General features: G+C 44.6%; 1 protein-coding gene across 1 annotated transcript in view; it reads left to right on the forward strand.

Moving 5' to 3' along the window:
* The first annotated feature begins 8,127 nt into the window (after positions 1-8,127).
* Positions 8,128-16,949, forward strand: part of LOC140698889 (uncharacterized) — a 142,472-nt gene continuing 133,650 nt past the window's right edge. The window contains exon 1 of the mRNA XM_072970748.1: positions 8,128-8,397. The gene's annotated coding sequence lies outside the window, so the exon portion shown is untranslated. The remainder of the gene's footprint in view (positions 8,398-16,949) is intronic.

Below are 16,949 nucleotides of genomic sequence, written 5' to 3' on the forward strand. Positions count from 1 at the left end.
TGATGCCTACATCACCTGGGGTTTGCATCCTTTGTCTAATGCTCCTTATTCTCATGTTATCTGTCATATAGTCTGGACATGTTGCATGTCTAGAAATTCTTTATTACATGGCAGACATTGCAAATGAAAAATCCATGTTATCTTCCGTGAGAGCTTTTCTACCTTCCCGTTAGGCAGACAGTGTGAGGGACTGATCATGTCACTCCAATCAGGCGCTGAGGTGGATCAGGACTAAAGTGCCTTTTTTCTTAAAACAGCTTTGAGGTATACTTGGCAAAATAATTTTCACACGTTTAAAGTGTACAGCTTAATACGTTTTGACGTAAGTATATCCCCAAGGAACCATGACCACACTCAAGACAGTGAACATACCCATCACCCACAAAGCTTCTCTCCTGAATTTGTTGTCCCTCCCTCCCTCCCCGTCTCTTCCCCTGGGAACCATTGATCTGCTTTCTATCACAACATATTGGTTTGCATTTTCAAGATCCTTATATGAATGGATTCATGCAGTATCTACTCTATGTTGTCTGACTTCTTTCATTCAGTGTAATTATTTTGAGAATCATCTGTGTTGCTGTATTAATAGCTTGTTTGTCTTATAGTAGAGCATTGTTTAGTGCTGAGTTTTTACTGAAGAGTTTATTGTGAGCAGTGTTTGTATAGACCATCAATTCTTTCTGCATTTACTTCTTGATGGATGCATGGGTTATTTACAACTTGTGCTATTATAAATAAAATAGCAGTGAATATTTGGTTACAAGTCTTTGTATGGACATATGCTTTTCCTTTCTAAAGCACCAGATGAGGAATATCTGGATTATATGGTACACAGGTGTTTGCCTTTTTAAAAGAATCTGTTAAAGACTTTTCCAAAATGGTTGTACTATTGTAAATTCCTCGTGGTGTGTATCAGTTCTGGTTGCTCTACTTCCTTGCCAGCACCTTGTAAGGTCAGTCTTTCTAACTGTATTCATTCTAGTATGTATGTGAACTAGTATCTCACTGTGGTTTTTAAAAGTATTTCTCTAATGACTAATGACACCTTTAATCAGCATCTTTTCATATGCTTATTATCCATCTGGATATCTTTACTGAAGTGTGTTTTCTGGCCTCATTCATTCAGGTGTTTGAATTATTATTGAATTTTGAGACCTCTTTATTCTGGATCAGATACAAAGAGAGACCTTTATCAGATATATGATCTGCAAATAGCTTCTGTCTATGGCTTGTCTTTTCATTTGCTTAGCAGTGTTTAGAAGAGCATTGAAGAGTCTTCATGTTCATAAAGTTCACTCTATCAGTTTCTTTTTAAAATAGATGATACTTTTGGTGTCAAAGCAAAGAAAAATTTGCCAAACCCAAGGCCATAAACCTTAAGCCTATGCTTGTTCTCCTAGCTGTTTTATAGTTTTAGATTTCCTATTAAGATCTATGATCCATTTTGAGGTAAATTTTGTATATTTTGTGAGGTGTGGATCAAAGTTCATTTTTTTTTTTTTTGCGTATCACGATCTAATTGTTCCAGCACTACATGCTGAAAAGATCCTTTCTCCACAGCATCCTTTTTGAGAATCAATTGTCTGTATAAGTCTTGGTTTAGTTCTGAACATTCTATTGTGTTCCATTATTCTATTTTCCTGTTTTACACCAACACCATAATTTCTGATTACTGTAGCTTTATAAAAAAAAGTTTGAAAATCAGATAGTGCAAGTCTTCCAACTTTGTTTTTCTTGTTCAAAGTTGTTTTGGATTTTTGGGATCCTTTGAATTTTTATATGAATTATAGAATAAGTTTTTAAATTCCTTACATCCTGTTCTGCCAAAATTCCACCCATGTCTTTGGCCGTCTCCAAAGCCACATTTTCTGAAGAAGTCTCTCTAGATCCCAGGTGAAAGGAATTTCTCTTTCGTCTGTGCTCAAATCACATTTGATATTATTTGATTACATTTAATCATATTTGCCTGTATGTACTTGTCTGATCTTTCCAGCCATTTAGTAAATCTCAAAAGATTAGGAATCTTGACTTGGTTCCCTCTGTGTGCTGAGAAACTAGTTCTATGCTTTGCAGGAGTGAGCCCTGCAGTAAGAGGTATCTGCAGCACACATCTAGCTCATTGCTTGAATATTGTCAAGGAATTCTGCAGATTTAGAATTGTTTATTGATTGTTGTCTCCAAGACGGCTCAGTCTTTTTTATTTCTATTGCTACTGCTGCAGTTTCAAAGAACAATGGGCTAGTTATTTTCCAAATATCAAATCATACTCTAATTGTGTTGTCACGCAAATTATGTGCTGCTGTGTCTTAACAACCTGCTTAGTGTTCACAGGCTCCTTCACTCATGGAAAATTTGGGAGAATGTCATATCCTTAGAGATAGCAATGCTGTCTTTGGCGACCTGAGCAGCAGTATCTGAATTCACTCCTGCTGTTTTTCCAGTGTCCCCTCTAGACCTCCTCCAGCCCTCCATGGGGGGCCCTGCAGTTCTGCCCTAGAAAAGCCTGTTGCTTCTCAGGAAGACTTCCCTATGAAACATAATCATGTCCTTCTTGTGGGGACATTCAGTCCAGAGACCTGAAAGCAGGGGAAAATATTTAGCCTGCTTTTGGTAGAACCTAAATTCTTCCATACTTGTTAGAAGCAATTTCAATGAGGAAACTGTTTTGGCATCTAACAAATCAGCATAAATGACTGATGAGGAAGATCAGCTTCCCCATCCCACTCAGTCGTCATGTTGATGTGACACACACATTGGCAAACATTTTCTCCTGTGAGCAACATAAAGTTCAAGACGTTATGAATGGCTTTTTGTTTTTATTTCTTAGTCTTTCCACATTCACTGTGTCTCGTGAGATTATATGAATCCTGCTTATTTTCAGCCCAGCACTAAACTTTTTAAAAGGATCACGTGTTTAAAAGGCTAGTGGACAATTTTTTAGAAGACAGAAATCCTTAGATTTTGGTCCCAGAGTTGAATCTTGGTTAGTGGTGAATGAAAATTCCCGTTAAAATTTTAAATTCAGTGATATAAAGTCTTAAAAATAGTTAAATATTAGTCAATTTCATTAAACACTATAAGAGTTATTTAACTTTAAGCCTGTTTCTGGGGCAATTTTGCAATGATTCCCTCCCTTTATCGATTCCCTCTTTATCAGAATCCTTGAGAGGCCCCTGTCATCATTGTCAGTATCATCATCATCATCATGGAACTGATTCTTCTGGAAGATTCTAGGAAAATAAAGAGATGGACGGGATTATGTGTAGGTCAGTGTGTGCATATACAATAAGAACAGCTGTCAGACATTAGATGCAAGATACCCATTTCATTTAGGGGAGAATGTGGTCATGAAATCCTGATGTGGTGAATGAAGGAAGCGGTGGGAACAGGATAGTCAATGGAAAGGAGGAGGAAGTGAGTGAATTGTAGAGCATAGATCCTTGGTTAGTTGATCAGCACATTGGTGAGAATGAGGGGAGTGTGATGGCAGAATCATGTCCCTCCCCGGCCACAGGGTAGCCACCTGTGACATGTTACTGTACATGGCAAAAGGGATGACAGATATTTTAGGATTAAAAATCTTAGAGGATTTCTGTCTCCTAAATTGTCTATTAGTTAGCCTTTAAACCCATGATACATTATTATAGATTAGTGCAGGGGCACAAATAAAAAGGATTCATATAATCTCACCAGACAAACTGAATGTAGAAAGGATAAGGAAGAAAAACAAAAAGTCACTTATAAGTGCCTTGAACCATAAATTGCTCATGAGGAAATGTTACACAAGGTGAATGTCACAGCCACATACATACTGCCTGAGTGGGATGGGACAAGGGGATCCTGAGATGAGACAATAGGGTGAGTAGTCTGGATTGTCCAGGTGGGCTGAATGTAATCACAGGGGTCCTTAAAATGGAGGATATTTCCCAGCTGAGTTTAAAATCAGAGGGAGGTGTAGCGATGGAGCAATGTTCAGAAAGGCTGCTGACCATGAAAATGGAGGAAGTTGAGGGGCACAAGCTAAGGAAGGTGGGTGACCTCTGTAAACTGGAAAAAAAAAAGGAAACATTCTCTTCTAGACCCTCTAGGAGGAAGGAACCCTGCTGGTATCTTGAATTTATCCCAATGAGAACTGTGTTGGATCTCTGACATCCACAGCCATAAGCTAATAATTCTGTGCTGGTTTAAGCTATTAAGCTTATGGGAATTTGTTACAGTGGTAATAGGAAAATAACATAGTGAGTGGTAGTGTAAGGGATTAAAGGTCTAGGATGGGGTGTGGAGAGAATTCTGACATTTACACCTAAAAACAGCCAGGTGAAGTGGGAAGGTGTTTTAAGGAAGACCTACCTGGCAGGGCTGTCAAGCAGACTGGAGTGAGCGAATCCTTGGAGTTAGAGGAATCAATTAAACCTCACAAGGAAAATAAGAAATAAAATGTAGCAGGGCTTCAGTGTTAGTAGATGTAGGAATGGAAATGGGCAGAGAGATATAAACATTATTTTGAAATTAGCTACAGGTTTGATGACTGCATGTTTGGGAGAGTTAGCCAATGTGTGGACTGAATGCATCCCCTCAAAATCCATATGTCGAAACCTCATCTCCCAGGGTGATGATATAGGGATGCGGGGCCTTTGGGAGGTGATTAGTAGGATAAAAGGAGGTCATGAGAGTAGAGCCCTCATGAATGGTATTAGTGTTCTTATACAGGGCCCCAAAGTGCTTGCTTCTCTCTCCTCTCTGGGCCATGAAGATAGTGGGAAGACAGCCATCTTCGAGCTGGCAATCCTCTCCCAGATACATTGACCTTGAAAGCCTCAGCCTCCAAACCATAAGGAATATGCTGGTTGTTTAAGCCACCCGACACACGGTAATTTGTTACAGAATCCCAGACTGACGAAGACAGTGGAGAATGCCACTGTGTTTTGCACTGATTGCCTGGAGAATGCTGAAACCCAGAGAAGTGGGCAGCACAGACGTTTACTCATTTAATCCTGCCAACACTGTAGGGGATAGAGTCTACATTTTCCTCGCTATTTAAAAGGTAAGGAAAAAGAGGCACAAATAATAACAATGACAACGACAACAACAACAACAACAGCAACAATAATTTGTCCAAGATTCACACAGAACTCCCTGGAGGGAGAGTGAGAATTAGTACTTATGCAGGCTGGCCCCAGAGCCCCTGCTCATAACTACTAAGTCAGATCACCTTGCTTATTTAATCAGTTTTTTTCAACTGTGATATGAGTGTACTGTGCCCAGTAACTTATAATTTCAAAATACCTCACTGTAAGGGAAACATTAGTCGCAGGCATTACAACCCACAGAAAGCTAGACATACAAAAATAACTTGTTAAGGCAAGATAACCAATAATGTTTTTAAATATTATACCTGCTGACCCTTTGCAATAAAGTGTTTATTTATAATTCTGTCTGGCTACAGAATAACATCATAATCCTGCATGTGGCTGGTGGCTCCCGTGTTGGACAGCACGGGTCTAGAGAATTTAAATGACTTGCCCAGCCTTGCCCAGGAAGCTCGTGGTGGGATCAGAGCTATAGTCTGGGACTGTTCCTTCCTATCCAAGTCCCTCATGGAAGTTTAGAAGCTTCTCCTTTGGTGCCCAGCTGTCTATCCGTACTTATGACATCTTGTCAGGTGCCCCGGCCTGCTCCTGAACATCAGCCAGAACCCACTTCTGCTCTTTTTTGGCCAGGTAATACCTTCTAGCAACTTCCATTGCCTTCTTGGCATCAGTTTTTACATGGAAGGGTAGTGGCTAGAGAAGGAAATGTGTCCACATGACAGGTTTTTCATAAATATAGTAGGAGTGGTCAAGAGAAGAAAACCTCAGGAATACGAGTGGAAGCAGGTCATTTAATATACCAAATGCGTACTTTCAATGTATGTTTGTGTTTCCGAGTCCACGCTTGTTCTACTCGTGCATTATAGGCCAACACATCAGGAGACAAGGATTTGGGGCAAGAAATAGCGGCTTTAATTTGTAAAGCCAGCGGAGAAGATGGTAGACCAATGTCCTGGAGAACCATCATCCCAAGTCAGAATTCAGGCTCTTCTTATATTAAAAAGGGGAAGCGGGAATGCTTGGTTGTTGCAAACTTGGTGTATGAATTCTTTGTTGTTAGAATCCTTTGTTCTTGCAGCTCTTCACCTGGGTCAGATCCGTGTAAACCTCCAACAAGCAAATGTTATTTTCTATTCTGTATCTTGTTATCTTTATACGAATGGAAAAGTGATAATATCCTTCAAAGTCAGAGCCTTGAGAATAGGGTCTCCTGTATATTTCAGGATCTAGGCAACATTGTTTCACAAAAGGTGCAGAAACAGCAAGACTAAGCCTAGGAAACAGGGCACAGGTTTAAAGTCAAAGGAACAGATCTAATATGGAGTCAGATTTGTTCTTTCCTATTTCAGTAGTGCCATGGAGAAGGCACTGTGGGCAGCTTTCTGTAGGGTCCTGGAGGCTTTCTCTCTCAGCCTCTGTGCGCCTCTATTGAAAACCCGTCATCGCTATCTGGCCTGCTGGAAAACCAGTCCGCCTGTTTTGCCCTGAAGTTGTGTTCTGTTTATAACTCATCTCTACTCCTTGGAAAACAACTCAATAAAAACTCAGTTGGTTTCCCACCAGCCCTGAGCAGGGGTGAGGGATAGCATGTTATTATTTTATAAAAAAAATATATTAAAATGTTTTAAAACAGCACTGGGCACATAGGAGAGAGACAATCAATGCTTCCTGGCTTAAATCGAAAATGATGACTCAGTGAGTCTATGGCTGCTGTATTTGCTGAACTAGTTACTCCTTTGCTCCATTACACATTTATTTTAACTGAAAAAGAAATATATGCATATGGTTAAAAAAATTCAAACAGAGCAAAAAACACTCAAGTGAAAGAAGTTTTCCCTCATCCTCTGTTCTTACACGCCTCCCTGGAGATGCCAATGTTTACAATCCTTTGTGTGCTTTTCCAGATATGCTATGCAAGTTCCCACCAATGTATGTAAATTCCTTTAAAGTTTTACTTATTTTTAACTTTAAGGGATTTAAATCCTCAAGTGGCTTCTGCCACAGTAATAGAAAAGAAGAAATCTGACTCCATATTAGATCTGTTCCTTTGACTTTAACCCTGTGCTCTGTCTCCTAGGCTTCTTCTTGCTTGTAAAACAATGTTGCCTAGAGCCTAAAATATACAGGAGAGCCTATTCTGAAGGCTCTGACCTTTAAGGGTATTTAACACTTTTCCAATCATATAAAGATAACACGTTGCAGAATAGAAAATAACGTTTGTTTTGTTGGAGGTTTACAGGGATCTGACCCAGGGAGATAGCTGCAAGAACAAAGGATTCTAACAAGAAGGAATTCCTACACCAAGAAGTTTGCAAAAACCAAGCACATAGGAAAGCAGCCTGAATTCTGACTTGGGGAGATGGTTTTCCAGGACATTAGTTTGCCATCTAGGTCTACAGAAACTTGCTATTCCATGCCCCAACACTTGGTCTCCCAACTTACTGGCCTGTCCTGCACTGAGGAGAATGAATTTGGACTCAATAACACTTCTACCTACCTAGCAAGTTGGACACTGGGACTGAGGGCAGCTCTCCCACACACAGGGGCCTACGGTGAGCCCTTGATTATTCCCCGAGGTTGGGGTGTGGTTTACCCAGGAGGGATGGGGACTCTACACCAGCACTCAGGCAGTCTGCTCCTTCTGGGGCTCTGACATTTTACCTCCCGCTCCCTGCCAGCGCAACATTTGGGACAGTGGAGCTAAGGCAGAGATCGTGCCTGCCTGTTTCCCAGCGTGTAAAAGGGGAATATGTACTCTTCCCAAGGTAGTTCTGAGAAACAACACCTGCGGGTGCTTGGTTCCCTGAGCAACAGTAAACCTAGCTCCTTGTGGGGGCAACGGGTATGATACCCGTAGGGTTTCTGCAGAGACCTTAGCTGGAGGGCTGGGCCAGGGACGTAAAATATGAGCTGTGGGCAATGACGGGTAAGAGAAGGGTGTATAGGCAGGACTGCTGCCTCCTTCGGGGTGCCACAAGAGGTAAAACGCTTTCTCCCCATCTCTGTTACTCCCCTCCCAATTCCAGATAACTGCCTTCCCTCTGCTCCTCCTGTCCATGTGTCTCCCTCCACTTTTCCCCGCCTCCCCTCCTCCTCCCCTATTCTCCCTCCCTCGGTTCCCCTTCTCTCTCAGGACCCAGAGCGGATCGCTGGCCCTCCTGCGCATGCGCAGTTGCTGCCAGCTGGACCGCGGGTTGGAAGCTCCAGCTCCGAGCCGGGGATCGGCCCCAATGGCTTCTCAGCTCTGTCGCCCTGTAGGCCTTTGGCTACTGCCTGGGGCCGGGGCCTCTGGCTGTGGAAGTGCAAGGTGAGGGGATATCGGGAAAGGGGTGAGGCGGCTGCGGGAGGACGGTCGGCGTGTCACAGCCCCCCAGGGCGCCAGTCAGCGTGTGTTCAGCTGGATTGCTCGGGCCAGACCCCTCTGCCCGCGCCACCTGCCCCGGCGCCCCGGCCACAGCTGTCCAGGGCCAGGTGTGCCCCTGCGCCTCTTGGCCCAGCCGGGCTCCCCTCAGTCCGCGGCTGGCATCCGCTTCCCCTCTCCCGCCCGCGAGTCCTCCCCTCCCGGGCTTCCTCTCCTAGGCCGCCGACCCGTCCCCACCACTGGGCGGGCTGTGTCCCGGGCGGGCGGGGTCTGCACACCCGGACGGGGCGGGCGGCTTGGGCTGGGGCTGGGGCTGGCCTCCGAGCGGGGCTGCAGCCCGCGTCCCCCACCCCGCTCTCCCTGCCCCGCGACCCCGGGGCTGCCTTCCTCTCCCTTTCCCGATCCCTGAGGTCCAGATTAGCGGCGTGGGCGCTGCTCCCCAGGCTGAGAGCCCGCGGCTGTAACTCCCAGCTTCTCCTGGTGGAGTCGGGAAAAGGGAGCGGCAGTGCTGAGGGAGCTTCTGTCTCCTTGATCAGGATTTCTGCCCCAGATAAGTACCTTGAACACTTTCAGGTGTTATGATGGCGGTGCTTGTTGATGTCACATGTTTTTATACTGAGAGGGATTACAGTGGTGAAAGCAGGGCTTGGTTCAGTTAAAAATGAGCTGAAGGCATGAGGCTGTCTCATCCTCCATCATTCACTCTCCCAGGGTGAAACGTGAGACCGTCGATCTTAAAAAGATACTTATAGTCCCTAACTAGTCCAGCCCAGCTATTGTGTGTTAACAGGAACAGCACAACCCGAGGCGTTGGAGACCCAGGGACATTGCACTCCTAAAGAGCTCCTGGCAAAATCTGGTTTGTTTTGTTTTGTTTGTTTGTTTGTTTTACTTAAATTGTGGGACAGACTAGTAGTATAGAGGGAAAAATAATTGGCAAGAAGGATTTTTTCATATAACAGCTTTATTGTGATATTGTTCACACACCATGAAGTCCACCCACTTGAATGTTACAATTCAGCAGCTTTTAGCATATTCACATTTGTGCAACCATTATTATTCCAGAACGTTTTCATCACATCAGAAAGACCAGTTGAAATGCATGACCTATCCACCCCTTCCCAGTGGTGGTTCTAAAGAAGTTTCTTGGCTGTTCCTGACCATAAATTAACTTGTTACATTCCATGAAATATCTGGGAGGAATTCTAATCAGAATTGCAATGAATCTGTCTATCAAAGCAGGAAGAATTAATGTCTTTATGGCATAAACTTCTTCTACACATGAATATATCTGGGACCCTATCTTTTCATCTGTCCAGAGCCAGGCCTATGGGAAATCCTCATTAATTCTTGGGTTTGTGAATGATGAGATTCAATACATCATTAGATGGAACTGTAGCCTTTCACTGAAGAGAAAAGTAACCTCGTAGAAGCCAAGTGATTCTCTGATGGTTAGAATGAGTGACCGCCAGTGCTGGAGTATTCGAGTGGACTTGGTGCTTGCAGAGTTCTCCACCATCTACAGCTAAGGGGATTACCGTGTTCTTTTACTTTTTTTTTTTTATGGCGTTGCTTTTATTTTTACTTATTATATAAAATTATTTTTTATTGAAGTGTTGTAAATTTACCATGTTAGCTTCAGATGTACAGCAGAGATTCAGTTATAAGCTTATGCATATGTATATAAATGTTTTTCAGATTGTTTTTAGTACAACTCATTACAAGAAATTGAAAATAGTACCCTGTGCTATATAGTAGGTCCTTGTCATTTATTTTATATTTATTAATGTGTATCTGTTAATCCTCCCTTTCCTGCCTGCTAACAACAGTTTGCTTTCTATGTCCATGAGTCTATTTCTAGCAGCACCGTTTTTGCTAGCAATATATGCTGGTTGGCTCTTTTCTGTTTCCGTAGTTCCATCTTATGTGTGGGCGTTTTTCTTCTGGTGGGCCTGTGTGTGGTTTGCACACGTGATAATAGAGATCTGTATTTGGGAGAACTCCAGGCCTCGTGTAGTCCCTCGTATGGAGTGCCCACTGAACTGATGCTTGAACTTGGAAAAAAACAGTAAATGTTGGAATTTCCACTATGGTTGAGACTTCCAGGTTTCTATAACCTCTTTAGCCCACCTAAATTTTGGCTGCACCCAATACTGGATAATTTGGTGGAACTTCATGGTATGGTGGTGTAGAGACAGGGCCTTGTATGCTTCTTCTCTTTCCTTTTTCTAACAATCATTTTCCTGGGCCTTCCAGGTACTCCCCCAGAAGGGCCCAGGGCTGGCTTGGTGTTGCACTGAGGCAATATTTGTTAATAAGTCCCTTTCCTCATCTCTTCTGAGCCTCCATTTCCTTCTCTGCACAATGAAGGCTTAGACTAGATAAGTGCTTTTCAGTTTCTTTTAAAGCCATGTTTCCTTTGAGAAACAGAAAATTCAAATCTCTCCTCCCATCACAACCCTTTAGATTTTGACACGTCCTCCAAGGAGTCACATAGCTCTTTGTGGTAAATTGACGTGATTGTGATTCCACGTGGCACAGAAAAGACTCTTCAGAGATTTATTGCAGGGAGAGGGCAGGAAAGGGGCAGTATGTCACACTTTCTTGTGTGAGCACTGGAGCAAAGGCTTGGGTTTAAATACAGTGTCTGATGTGGCATCCCTCTAATCTTGCACAATGTGATAAACCTCTATCCCTAGTTTCTTAATGTGTCAAGTTGGGGTGGTAATGTTTTAAGGCTTTTGTGAAACATTATACACATAAGCCATTTGTGTCTCGGTAGATACAAGAACTGCTAGAGAGTCGGAATTTCTTTAAAAATACATATATATTGTCCACATCACTCTGTCTGTGTGTATTTTGAAGTTCCTGGAGGGTGAGGGTTGAGTGTAATGTCCATCGTGGGACAGGTGGCCCATGGGTCTGTGTGCCTCAGATTGCCCCCTCCTCCCCAGTCCTCTTCCTCTCAGTCCAGGATGAAGTTCCCTAGTAGATTTACACACAGGTCTTGTGGAAATGGCTTTTCATTTTATTGTTTCACCAAGGAGGGTTGCCATCATGATCTCTGTGGTCAGGTTTTGGTGACCTGAAGGCTATGCAATTGGGGATTTCTATTTTATAAAAAGAAAATATATTACAAATACAAAATTAGACCTAGGTTGGTGGCAGGGGCTTTTGAAAGTGGGGACCATTAGCTTTTTTAGCTTCAGGTGCAGTGGCCTCTGGCCACGAGGACACATCCTCATGCTCTGAATTTGGAGGGACCAGTGGGTTCAGTGGGAATATTTACTGAGTGCATCTCATGGGCTGCGCATTCTCTTATTTGTACTGTGTGTTCCTTATTTGAGACGGTGAGCTGATTTAAACTCAATAGCCTCTTTAAAATAATAGACTTTTTATTTTTAGATGTAATGTAGATTCCCATGTAGTTGTAAGAGATAATATGGAGAGGGCCTATGGACTCTTTGCCCAATTTTCTTTAATAGTTCCATCTTGCAAAGTTGGGGTACTATTCATTCGTGACTCACTAACCCTTTTAGGTTTGTGTTATTGCCCTCATTTCTATTTATGAATAAACTGGTGTTGAGAGAAGCACACAGGTCTGCCCAGGTCACCCACGTGGTTAGTGAAGATTTGGGTGGAACGTGGGCTTGGCATTTCCAAGCAGTACCATTATGATGGTCTGTGGCAGGGAGCAGCATTCACTTTGCTTGTTTATTCATTCATTCAACAAACATTTATTGAATAAACTCTGTGGGTCAGATGCTTTCATAGGGTTATCTGATTCTTCAGCAGTATGGAGAATCAGGTAATGTTTTCTTTTTCTTTTTTTTTTTAATATGAGAAAAATATCTCTGAGAGGTTATAATCTCCCCAAAGGAAAAATAGCTCATAAATGAGGGATAGTACATCTGTACAGTTCCTTCTTCTTATGCAGGTGGTACCCTAGGCATTTTACATTTGCAAACTTCCATAATCCAGATATATTCTTGTAAGGCAAGAAGTTTTTTTTTAATTGAAGTATAGTCAAGTTTACAATGTTGTGTCAATTGCAAGGTGGTTTTTTTTGAATTTTGAATGGAGAAAATATTTTTTGAGGGGGTTAATTAAGTTTATTTATTTGTTTCATTTTTCTAAAATGAGGTACTGAGGATTGAGCCTAGGTCCTTGAACATGCTAAGCACGTGCTCTACCACTGAATTGTACCCTCCTCCCCAAAGCAAGTTTTCTTACCCATTATTCTGCACCTTAGGAGTTCAAATAAATTGGCGTTGAAATCCAGATATTTTGATCCTACTATGGTTCTTTGCATTATATCCTGCTGAGGGGTGGGGAAGCAGTTCCTTTATTCATTCATTTATTCAGCAGTTTTGAGCACCGACTTTGCATCAGGGCCTGCCTAGGTGCTTGGAAACAGAAAACAAGAAATGATCCTTTTCTGCAGGGGATGGAAGCCTAGACCAAAAGCTGGGTAATGTGATCTGAGCTTCAGTAGCCATGTGCAGATGCTGAGGACAAAATTATCCCCGATTTGCTTGGACTTCCCTTGCCTTCTGGCTGGTGCACACCAGGTCGCCGCATCCCAGTGAGGCCCGCAGCCCACAGCACAGTATGTACATCGATTTACCCTCCCTTCTCGGCAGGGCCTTCAACATGAACGCCCCTGACTACGTGCAGTGCGCTGAGGACCACCAGACTCTCCCGATTGTGGTCCAACCCGTGGGGATCATCTTAGAGAATTTCTTTTGCATCTATAATGGAATCTCCTTGGTGAGCCAGATCAGACCGTGCGGCTCCCAGTGGGCACTCTGTATCTACTATAGGTATCTCTATGTGCCCGAGAATGGATGGAGTGACTTCCAGACCCACCGCAATGTCATGGGCCTTGTCACCATTACTGACTGCCTCTTGGCCAAGACCTTCTAGAAGCTCCACGCACAGAGGAGCTGTATGGCACCACGCTCTACGACTCTCAGCTCTTTGTCTTTGTGCTGTATGGGGAGGTGGCCGAGCAGCCGCACACCGACGTGGCCTTCAATCTACGAGGACTGCAGGGTGGTGGAGAAGAGGATCGACGACTTCACTGAGTCACTCTTCATCTTGCCCAAGTCCAAGTGGCTGGATGGGGACCCCGAAAATTCTGGGGAGAAGACCCCCCTCCTCTACATCCTATTTGAGAAGGAGGACTTCGTGGGACTGGACACAGACAGCAGGCAAGTCAACCTGAAGGCCGGGCCACCCTGGCTGTGTGACAGATTGCTTCCCTACATCCAGAATGGGATCATCAAGGAGGAGGGCTTTCTTGTAGCCAAGGCGGGAAGGAGGTGTAGCCCGCCGGTTTTCAGACTTTTAAAACTAAATCCGCCTTTGTTTCAGAGAGATCCTTTTAGGGTTAGTGTGGACACTTACTCCCCCTTTTCAGCCAGGACACTTGGGGGGACCCCTGGAGTTGCTGTCCAATAGAGTAGCCACAGCTACTGATTTTAGTAGTGCTGGGGAGGAGGCCGGTCTGAGCTGAGATGTGCTGTAAGTCAAATGCACATCAGACGCTGAAACTTGTCTAGTAAAAAGAATATAAACTATCTTGTTACTTTCTATATTGATTACACGTCAAAATGATAGTATTTTACATACAGTAGAATAAGTAAGGTCTGTTCTTAAAATCAGTTACTTGGTTTTTTTTTGTTACATTTTAAACCTGGCAACTGGGAAACGTTATTTACATGACTCTCATTTCATTCCTGTTGGACAGCCTGTCCTGGGACAGTTTCATCCCTTTGCTTATAAATGAGACTCTGAATCCCGAGACGCAGAACGAGGTGCTGGTTGAGCTCAGGGTGGAGCCGATGTCTCCTGCCTCCCAGGCCCAGCACCAGCACGGCTCAGGCCCTCTCCCCTGCCTGACAGCCACCATGCCAAGTTAGGACATCAGAAACACTGCCAGGGGCTTCCGAATTAGCTCCTTATGCAGGGAAAGGCGTGTCACGGTGTATGGGACACAGCAGGGAAAATTTCGTCCTCACTTTGTCCCTGTGATTAGGTCAAAGGCCCCACTCTGCCTTGGAAGTGCAGACGATCACTTCTGGGCTGCCTAACCCCTCACCCTCTACTATGTTTCCCTGTGTATCTTTCAAGCTGTCCCTCGGGCAGAAGAGGGTGAGACGTCTTTGCCGAGAGGTGGTCCCCCTTTACTGGGGAGAGTGAGGTGAGCTGTGTCCCCCCGGCCTACGGCCTCGGGCCTTGAGTCTGGAGAGCGCTCATGGCGGTCCCACAGGTGACGGTCGGAGGACATGGCACGTGCTGCCGGGCCCGCTGTGCAGGAGGGGCTCTGTGATTCTCTGTGATTCTAAGGTCAGATTCTACTTTCTTGTTGTTGGTAAGATGGAGGAGAAGATGCCAGAGAATTGATAAAAAGAAAATCCACACCAGTCCTGTGAATGACAGACACAGGGGATCCGTGTCCCACCTGCGTGTGGTGCCTGGCAGGCTCTGGAATAATTTTCACTTCCTCCCCGGACATTCCTCTATGGCTTAAGGAAGGGGAGAGGCATGTCGTGGCCATGATCTGTACTTGTCCTCACAGGGCCCTGTGATCTACATGCCCACACTACACTTCTGCTCCTTGGAGATGAGGTGTCAGGTTTAGGAAACTGGGCACTGCTGAGGGCATAGCTGCCAGAACCGTGCTACACCAAGACTGGCTCCGTTCACCTCACCTGTCACCTCCTGTTGAGTCCTAAGGCGTCATTCAAGGTAGGTGCATCGGTGCAATGAAAGCAGGGACCTCCTTCACCCCCTGGACAGACTGGTGGGTGATCAGTGGAAGCCTGGAGCCCTGCCCCAGCCCCACGCCAGTGCCTCCTATTTTGTCATAGGAGGCACTGGTGACATTTTTGCTCAGCAACTGCTTGGCTCTGATTCTGCAGAGCCAACAGAGAATGCCAGCTTGTTTTTGCCTTTTGAAGTCTGCCCTTGGGATTTGGCGGAGTAGCTGGATGTGTGCTTAGCCCATAGTGGTTGACACTGTCACCATTGTTTACCCAGAACCTCGTGTACCAGGCATGGCTGCCGGCATCAAAATACAGCAGCGCATTAAACCTCCCTCCTGGTGGGTCTGTCTGTTCTGGTACCATAAGGGCTCAGCCAGCATCTGAACGTCAGTAAGATAACGTGGCCAGTGAGCTCGGGTCAAGCACGTTCTCCTCCAGTGACTTTTACTCCATTGTTGCTTTTACTATTACACAGTCATTAATTTTTTAAACAATGCTTTGGTTCAGGAGCAGAACCTAATTCTCCCCTGTTCCTCTTGGTGGGAGTGAGTAAAGTTGTCCAGCTTGAAATGCGACCACATTTTGTAGCTCAAAAGCTGTCTACACGCATCTAGGTGAAGTTTTGGTTTGGGGCGCTGACCACGTTGGGGTCCCCCGGCAGCATCGCTCCCCTCAGGCCCCTGCCTTCCCTGGATCAGGAGGTGAGGGTGGGTCTCACCGTCCCTGCGTCCCTGTCCTCATCACACTGACGTAATTTCTTGTAAATGCTGTCAAAGTCATTTTTGTTCTCGTGTGTTTCTAATTTTGGCTGTTCCTCTATTCCTTTTTCTATTTTCCTTTTTCCCTTATACCACCCCGTGAGCATGTTGTTGGGTCTGAAAATGTGGGCTGTGCACACCCTGCATTGGAATAGCCAGATCGCCCTCTGTGCCGTCTCCATCGCTATAAAAAGCAAAAACTTAACAGTTGCCATGATTCGTATATTATCCTAGTCATCTTATTTTCTACTTTTTTGGAATTTTTGCTATGTTAGCACATCACCCACTGGAGTTTGATATCTGTTAAAGTCCTTGCTTTGAGGAACCTGTTAGTTCGTCCTTATATTTGGTAACAAATGCTCTCTAACTAATTTTGTTTATTTGTTTTGAAGAAGTGAGATGCGAATTGATTTAGGCGGCTGCTGAGGGATTTTTTTCATGGAGTATTTAAACTTGGAAAGTCAAAATCTGCAGCACCTTGCTTGATTCTGGCTTTTACACAAACGTGCTCGGCACACGGTTCCTGGCTGTCGCTGTGTGACGTGCGTGACGGCGCTTCCTGGCCGGCGGTCACTGGTGAGGAAGTGGCCGGCTCGGGGGTGAGCAGCTGCAGGGGACGCTGTTGGAGGAAGCAGTCACCGGTTTTTTGTTTTTTGGTTTTTTTTTTTGCATTCACCTTCCCAGTGCCATTTACTTTACTTTGCATTCATAGAGGGGCAGGAGCGGGCCTAAAACCATGCCACTCTTTTGTTCCCTTTATGAGGCTGGTTTTTCTAAGTATCAGGAAAACATTGCCTTGTCCTAAGTAACTGGTTCACTTGGATGTGGTGGACACAGGGACCGCTAAAGGGGACCGTAGCTTCCTCTCTGCTTCAGCCAGTGGGCATTCAGAGCCAGGTCTGTGGTTTGCCTCAGCAGCCGTGCAGGCCTCCCTGCACCGGCCTTTACTTTTACCCCTTTTTGGCAGTAA

Source organism: Vicugna pacos, chromosome 10 (assembly GCF_048564905.1).
Source record: "Vicugna pacos chromosome 10, VicPac4, whole genome shotgun sequence".
Classification (NCBI taxonomy): domain Eukaryota; kingdom Metazoa; phylum Chordata; class Mammalia; order Artiodactyla; family Camelidae; genus Vicugna; species Vicugna pacos.